General features: G+C 44.5%; 1 long non-coding RNA gene across 2 annotated transcripts; it reads right to left on the minus strand.

The window, feature by feature from the left end:
• Positions 1 to 2,001: 2,001 nt before the first annotated feature.
• Positions 2,002 to 5,096, minus strand: LOC120930840. Of its 2 annotated transcripts, none has more exons than XR_005747737.1 (3): positions 5,007 to 5,096; positions 4,788 to 4,902; positions 2,002 to 2,043 (listed from the first exon to the last, which is right to left on the minus strand). It is a non-coding gene; the product is annotated as an uncharacterized LOC120930840 (long non-coding RNA). The 2 variants fall into 2 exon arrangements; XR_005747736.1 differs by lacking the exon at positions 2,002 to 2,043 and adding an exon at positions 4,028 to 4,121.
• Positions 5,097 to 9,172: the final 4,076 nt, after the last annotated feature.

Genomic DNA, 9,172 nt, shown 5'->3' on the forward strand with positions numbered 1-9,172 from the left:
TATCAGATAAATAAAAATAATGAATGCTTAGACATGCTAGAGAGGGAGAGGGAGGTATACATGCCTAAACAAGTCAAACAAATCCAACTATTATAATTCTGGGATCAGGAAACAAACACTCCTTATCAATGTGGTATATAATATACATTTTGTAACTCTTAAAATAATTGAATAACTTTCTCACCTCAAGCCTGCTCATTGGATATCATGAATTCACTTTACCCCACCAGTTATTTCCACCCTGTCATCTACCCCTCCTACAAGCTTGCCTAAACACTAGATATGTGCTTTTTTCGTCCGAAAAATTTGTTTTTATTTTGTTTCATTAAAAAATGCATTAGACCGAAAATCCAGATTAATTAAGGTCGAATCTGTCATTGAAGGCTTATGGTGTATGTTGAATATTTTAAGAAGATTTAATGGAGCAGCTAAACTGTACGATGCCGCAATCGTACATTTCCGGTCGAATGTTCAGCTTGCAAGCTATAATAGAATTCTAATGTTGTATGACACTAATAATAATTATATTTATAAACTATTATTACTAGTCAACCAACATTCAAATTCTTCTATAGCCTATGGGCCGAGCATTTGACCAGAAATGTACGATTGCAGCGTCGTACAGTTTAGCTGCTTGCCGAATCTTCTTAGAACTTTCGACAGACACCATAAGCCTTCAATGACAGATTTGACTTTTGTACGTTTTTCGCTGCTTCTTCGAATCGTTGTTTTTCAATTTCGAATGGTCTACCCCAACACTGTGTCTATAATGTTGAATCTTTTCTCTCTATGTCGAATCTTTCCTCTCTATGTAGAATAATCTTGGACTAATAGAGTTAAGGTTAGGCACATTCGACCACAGGTTCAACAGACACAGATTGCTATTGTCAGCATCATGTCAAATCTCCTATCTACTGTATATTGAACTGTTGTAGCAATGAAAACACAAATAAAGCATTTTGGACATGTTCGTGATCCCTGGATCTGGATCGTGGGAAAGGGCCAATGACAATGTCTCTTTACCACATGATCATTCTGAGTGGGCTGGATCTGAAGTGCCCACATCGCTGATTTTTGCCCATTCATTCCTCATCTATGCCTCATCCGTGCCTCATCCATGTCTCATCTGTGCTCATCCATGCCTAATCCATACCCATTCATGTCTCATTCGTGCTCATCCATACCTCATCCATGTCTCATCCATGCAATATCCGTGACCATCCATGCCTCATCCGTGTCGATCCATACATATGTGTCTCTTCCATGCCACATCCGTGCCTCATCTATGCCACATCCGTGCCCATCCATGTCAGTTCAGTGTTCATCCACACCTCATCCATGCCACATCAGTGCTCACCCATGCCACATCAGTGCTCACCCATGCCACAACAGTGCTCATCAGTGCCACATCAGTGCTCATCCATGCCTCATCCATGCCACATCATAGTTACATAGTCAGGTTGAAAAAAGACAGAAGTCCATCCAGTTTAACCATAAAAAAATAAAATAAAAATAAAATAATATCATACAGTCCCATATACCCAATTCTATATCCACAGTTGATCCAGAGGAAGGCGAAAAACCTCAGCAGAGCATGATACAATTTGCTACACGTTTTTACATTTTTTATTTGATCACTTTTATTCCTATTACAAGGAATGTTAGCGAGGAAAGGGTATTGGAACCCATGGATAGAGAGTGCTGCACACCCCTGATATGTCTTGAGAAAAGAGAAAATTACCCCTAGGGGCTTTGTGCTGCAGCAAGGAATAGAAACGTACCAAAAAAGATATGTAAAAGTATAAATTTATTTAAATATGTTGTACGGAAAAAGCCCCAAACAGTAGGGACTCAAGATATGAACTTGGTAAAAAACATAAGTCATACATGGCAAATAAAAACACAAGGTAGAACAAGTACAGACATAGCATAACAGTACTGTAAGTATACAAATACTATGGGCGAAAAACACCCCTACGCGTTTCGACCTTTTATAAGTAGCGGTCTTCTTCAGGGAGTATTAGTTAGACGCTGCCATAGGTTCTGTAAGAAAGAAAATACATACAAAGAGAGATACATATAGATAAGTGGGACATAATAACAGAAGAACACAAAGAGGGCCCGCCACTAGTGTTGCTCACGAATATTCGCATTGCAAATATTCGACTCGAATATAGCATATTCGAGAAATCGCGCTATATTTCGAATTTCGCGGTGAATATTCGCAATTCCGAATATTCGCATTTTTTCAATTTGATTTTTAAAACAGATCACATCCTATCGATGTCTAAAAGCATTGCTGGTATGATTAGAGACCCTGGGCCGAGTAGCTAAGCTGAGGCGATCCTCTTATGTTGCCAAATTGAAAAAAAAAAAAAATTGCGATTTTTCGCTATTGCGAATGCGAAAATAATTGCGAATTTTCGATAACTGTGGTAGGAGAACTCTGATTGTCTCTGATGCAAAAGGGGGGGGCTTTGTGTATGTGTATGTTATGAATATTTGTATGTTTGATATTATTATTTTTTGTAAGAAGGAAAAAATTGCGCATACCTTAAAAAAGGGGAGAATACAGCAGCAACTCAAAAATGTTATACAACATAAATTAATACAAGACAGAAAATGGAGTCGCTCTACAAGAATAAAAAATATGTCTAGTGACAAGACATGTGGGCAAATTATAAAATAAGCAAGCGCAAATAACTTGTGAAATACACAGTGAAACAAATATATAAAGAAATATAGTCCCAATAATAGAAAAATAATCTTTCATAAAAATGTCTTTGATATGTGAAGTGAAAAAAAGTCCAAAGCATGCAGCATGAACGTGTTCAATCTTCAAGGTGTTTGATTGACAAATGGCTGTGACAGATGGATAGAGTAAAGAATCACCACCAATGCAAAACACTTTTTATTTTCTATTGTAAAATATCAAGAATATTCTGAGCCAATCAGAGTGCTCCTTCAGCATTTGCCGAATATTCGCAATTATTTTGTATTGTAAAATATCAAGAATATTCTGAGCCAATCAGAGTGCTCCTTCCGCATTTGCCGAATATTCGCAATTATTTTGTATTGTAAAATATCAAGAATATTCTGAGCCAATCAGAGTGCTCCTTCCGCATTTGCCGAATATTCGCAATTATTTTGTATTGTAAAATATCACGAATATTCTGAGCCAATCAGAGTGCTCCTACAGCATTTGTCGAAATTGCGCAATAAATATCGCATTCGCATGTTGCGATATTTCGATAAAATATCACGAATATTCTGAGCCAATCAGAGCGCTCCTCCAGCATTTCTCGAAATTGCGCAATAAATATCGCATTCGCATGTTGCGATATTTCGATAAAATATCACGAATATTCTGAGCCAATCAGAGTGCTCCTACCGCAGTTATCAAAAAAATCGCAATTATTTTCGCATTCGCAATAGCGAAAAATCGCAATCATTTAATTTCGATAAAATATCACGAATATTCGAATTTAGCGAATATATCTCGAATATTCGAATATATATTCGAGATATATCGCGAAATCGAATATGGCATATTCTGCTCAACACTACCCGCCACCCACAGCCATATAGGTAGATGGCAGGATGCGGGTAAACCTCCTACAAAAGTGGACTAGTGTAGAAAATCCCACTGCCACTCACCCAAGACGTCCAATGGAAGGCGTAGACCCGGACCAGATGAACCACTGCCGCACCATCAAACTCCCCCGGGGGGTACCAGAGGGGTGGAAAAAGGGGAGAGGAGCTCCCCTGGGTCAGTGTAGAAAAGGACTCCGAATTCAGGTGCACCACCAAGAGAGGTACCGCCCGGGCCTACGAGAGGTCACCAGATAGCGCACCAAAGCCGCGCCCGAGGTGGGCCGGAGGGGGGGGGGGGCGGGGGCGGCAGGCAAAGAGGGGGGGGAAGGAGGGCAAACCGAGGTGGGGAAGGAGCACAGGGAGGGGGGGGGGCAACGGGGCCGGGGATGGCGGATCAAGGCCAAGCAGGTGGGGACGAGCACACGCACCTGGCTGAGTCACAGGGGGGCCCGACACCACCGTGTACACCGGGATGGGTAAGTTGGGGTGCGGGGGAGCGCTCCCCTCCTACGGTTGCGGTGAAGACCCTGTAATGTAAATACACGTATATGTATAAGACTGGGAAGCATGTCTAGAGAATAAAAAAGGTAAATATATGAGTACACGCCAGGCTGAACAAGAAGCCGGATGTGTAGGCATGGAAATTGCGTGAGGGAGATGCACAGGGGAGAAAAAGAGATGTGGGAATGAGGGGAAACAACAAAACAACAATAGGACACAGTGAAAACAAACCAAAAATAATGAGCATGGTAAAAGTACATAAAACAAAAAACAAAGAAGGTGTGTAAGTGACTGAATGAATAACAATGAAGAATGCAGTGTGTGGTCTAGTGAGAAATGTGGAAGTGTATGTGAAAGGGATGTGGTAGAGCAGCAGTGTGAGGTGGGAAAGCAAAAGAAAAATGGAAAACAACAGGGGGAGAAGAGAAAAAAGGATGAAAGGGGAACAGGAAATATGGGGAATGTTACAGTGAAAAAGAGAAGAAAAAGGAATACAAATGAAAATAAAAATAATAAAAATAATAATAAAAAAAATGCTGATAATAATCATGTGATTATAAGTGTATGAGTGATCTATGGGTGTGTGTGCATGTGAATGAAATTATGAAAACAGGTGAATAAGAGGAGGGTGGGAAAAGAAACTGCAAGGGAAAGGGGCTAGTATGGAAACAAATGAAAAGGTGAAAAAATACCTGTGCTATCTGTAAAGCTCACAGAGGTAAGATGGTCAGATGGTAAAATGGTTGAAGCTGTAGCCTTCCTGTTAAGGAGGGATGTTGAGACACCTATTGAAGGAGGTGCTGACGTCTGTTGAAAAGTAAACGAAGTAGAAGAGTAAGATAATAATGGGGATACCGGGGTGGATGGCAGGTTTGCAGGAAATGGAAAAGAGAGCCAAGGCTCCCACTTACCTTCCTGCAGCCAAAATCTGTCATAACCACCAAACACAGTCGCCGTGGGATCTGGATTTGTCCCAATGAGGCTGGCTGCTTATATAAGGTATGTCTTGAACAGGTGAGGGAGTGCACTCCCTCTACACCTGTAGCAACCCCACCCTATGATGCAGTAGGGGGCGGGCCCGGATGGACCCAACCCTGCCCGGGAACCACACCCACCGCTGTGGCAGGTGTAAACATCGCCGAAGATCCCCCTCACCACACACACCCCCCCCCCACCCCACAGGGAAACCCCCCCATCCACGGGAACGCCACACCCACCCCCCCCACACGGCCAAACCCCCGCCCCCCCACCCACACCCACCCATCGCGCACGCAGCAATACAGCGCGCCCAGGCCGCCATGAGGCGGCAAGTGGTGGCCTCCCCGGCGTTCCAGAAGGGACTGTTAGGTCCCCGGTGTACCAACTCCATCCTCCTCGTCCATGGACGGCAATGCGCAGGCACGCAGGTGGTGTGAGCCGTGCGAGGTCACGCGAGGCGTCGGCGCCATGACACCATCGCGACCCCGCGCGCTCGGCAAGGGCGCGTGCTGGCCGCTAGGGACCTGGGACGCCGACGGCAGGCGCAGAAACTCCCCCAGTGGCCAGCGGGAAGAAGGCCACCAGAGGAAAAGCACAAGAACCGGGGCCAGCCCGGATATGTGCAGAGTCCCCGCCTGCCGTGAGGCCCAGGGAAGGAAAAATCTCCTGCTGGCTACCGAACCATGTGCACCCATGGAGCCCCCAGGGGAAAGATGATGATGGAAGGATGCGGATGTGGTGGCGGTCCAGGCCCGGAATCCAAGAAATGGACGTCCATGGGGGGTGGTAAAAATCTGAAAAAATATTATTAAAGTATATGTTAAATGCAGATTGCTGTGCGATCATATTTGGGTAAATGCTCCACATCAGAAACAGATGCAAAGTACATTTGTATCGTATAAGAAATGAATATACTAAATGGACATATTAGTCTGAAAACAAACAAAATAATGTATATAAGAACAAAACAAAGAAATGATAATAAAATCATAACTAAATTGGAGAGCTGAGCATATTGTAAATAAACATACACACTTGGAAAGGGGATCCAAAAGGGGAAAAAACCAACCATATACTGATGGAAACAAAAAACCTTCAAAGAACAAACCGGGGAGGACACAGGACGCAAACATGTAGGATGAGAGGTAGGTCGCCATACAAGGCGGCCATAACTCTCCTGCGTCCTAGATTAAGTCGGTTTTCCCGGATGTAAACCCCTTTCGGGGAGGGAGCAAAGGAGATGGATTCGTTCAGGCCTGGGTACACCGTGGCATGGAGTATGAAAATCCACCTTTGCTCACACTGGGGGAGGGCTTTGTTCCAATCGCCGCCCCTGATCGGTATATGAAGTCGATCAATGGCGGCGAAGGTGGTTTTAGGCATTTTGTAACTGTGTTTAAAAACCACATGCCTGCCAAGGGGCAGGTATCGGTTTCCAGTTTGCATGTTAAATTCGTGCCTGGCTGCACAACGTCAAAATTCTTGTTTAGTCTTGCCAACGTAGAATGCGTTGCATTCACATGACATTAGGTAGACAACTCCGCGGGTCTGGCAGTTAGCGAAATGGTGTGGAAAAAACATCACACCGTTGGGTAATGGGAAGGATTTCTACTTACGCATAAGGGGACAATGCGAGTACTGGCCGCATGGAGAGGTTCCAAATGCGGGACAGTGTTTCTTTGTGGTGGCCCCTTTAAATTCGCTCTGCACTGGCTTGTCTTTTAAGGACATGGCCCTTTTAAAAGTAATGGAAGGAGAACCAGTAACAAGTTTGTTGGTCTTTGTATACTCATGTTGAACAGATTATCAATGGTGTGTCAGTGACTCAGCCAGGCGCGTGTGCTCGTCCCCACCTGCTTGGCCTTGATCCGCCATCCCCGGCCCCGTTGCCCCCCCCCTCCCTGTGCTCCTTCCCCACCTCGGTTTGCCCTCCTTCCCCCCCTCTTTGCCCTGCCGCCCCCGCCCCCCCCCCCTCCGGCCCACCTCGGGGCGCGGCTTTTTTGCGCGCTATCTGGTGACCTCTCGTAGGCCCGGGCGGTACCTCTCTTGGTGGTGCACCTGAATTCGGAGTCCTTTTCTACACTGACCCAGGGGAGCTCCTCTCCCATTTTTCCACCCCTCTGGTACCCCCCGGGGGAGTTTGATGGTGCGGCAGTGGTTCATCTGGTCCGGGTCTACGCCTTCCATTGGACGTCTTGGGTGAGTGGCAGTGGGATTTTCTACACTAGTCCACTTTTGTAGGAGGTTTACCCGCATCCTGCCATCTACCTATATGGCTGTGGGTGGCGGGCCCTCTTTGTGTTCTTCTGTTATTATGTCCCACTTATCTATATGTATCTCTCTTTGTATGTATTTTCTTTCTTACAGAACCTATGGCAGCGTCTAACTAATACTCCCTGAAGAAGACCGCTACTTATAAAAGGTCGAAACGCGTAGGGGTGTTTTTCGCCCATAGTATTTGTATACTTACAGTACTGTTATGCTATGTCTGTACTTGTTCTACCTTGTGTTTTTATTTGCCATGTATGACTTATGTTTTTTACCAAGTTCATATCTTGAGTCCCTACTGTTTGGGGCTTTTTCCGTACAACATATTTAAATAAATTTATACTTTTACATATCTTTTTTGGTACGTTTCTATTCCTTGCTGCAGCACAAAGCCCCTAGGGGTAATTTTCTCTTTTCTCATTACAAGGAATGTAAACATCCCTTGTAATAGGAATAGTGTGTGACAGGTCCTCTTTTTTTTTATATTTAGGGGGGGGGGGCACATGTGGGGACAGGGACAAAAGTAGGGGGGCCAACTATAAAATGCAATTTTATATATATATATATATATATATATATATATATATATATATATATATATATATATATATATATATATATATATATATATATATATATATATATATATATATATATATATATATATATATATATATATATATATATATATATATATCCTGGGGCCCTTTACTACGATCCCACAATGGGCCCTTTCACATGTTCTGGAGTGAGCTCCCTTCCTACTATACTGGGGCCCCCCAGGGTGGCAGAAAACAAGAGATATATGTCACCAGCACACCAAGAAAATATAAGGGTCCAAAGCAGTGGGAGAACTCTCAGGGTTGCAAAGGTTGTCTTGCCACCGGGGCCTGGTGTTTTGCCATTGCGGGGTTCCCCAACTGTCCTGTGCCTGCTATTGACAGCTCTGGTCTGGCATTTGTCTCCTTGGCAGCAGCAGCAGTCTATTAGGACCTAGTGCTTGTGACATTATGGGTGCATGCAGGGGAAGGCTGGCACTATTGGTTATAGAGAGCCGAGCACCCAGCTGGTCACCTAGCAGCAGTAATGCTGTGTATAACCTTCTCTGTTGACATGCTGATCGGGATGTGATCCAGGTGATGCTCCCAGTCAGATCTAATAAACACAGTATTTATTAGCATCAAGAGTACAACCACATATATATAATTAAACGTATGTTCCGCAGCCATGTGGGCTCTATGCCTGTAAAGTGTGGGCTTTGATCAATAAAATCACTGATATTTTACACTAGGATTTGACTATGAGCATCACCTGGATTGCATCATGATCAGCATGTCAGAGAAGGCTCCAGTGCTGCTAAGCAACCTGCAGGGAGCTCAGCTGTCTACAACCATTAGAGATGGGCTCGGGTGTATTTGAAATCCCACATGCCCAATCCCTCCAGGAAGCCGACACTCCACAGTGCTAATCACAGCCAGTGAGACATTTCCTGATCTGTGCAGCTGCGGACCGGGAAATGTCTCACTGCCTGTGATTAGCGCTGTGCGGTGTGGGCTTCCTGGAAGGCTCTGGCATGTGTAATTTTGAACATTCCCAGCCCATCTCTAACAACAAATTGTGCTGGCCCTCCTGTACATCAGCCCCATAAAGGATCAGCACTGGGTTCCAATGTGCTGCCGCCGCTGCCATGGAGACAGGGACCAGCGCTGTGAATAGCTGGGACTGGACAGCAACTCTGCTTGTTCCAGCACTGGTCCACCCTGGGAGGATTCCCCCATCCACCTATAGGGCCAGATCCACAAAGAAGTTACGTCGGCGTATCTATTGATAT

This window comes from Rana temporaria, chromosome 3 (assembly GCF_905171775.1).
Source record: "Rana temporaria chromosome 3, aRanTem1.1, whole genome shotgun sequence".
In the NCBI taxonomy this organism is placed as follows: domain Eukaryota; kingdom Metazoa; phylum Chordata; class Amphibia; order Anura; family Ranidae; genus Rana; species Rana temporaria.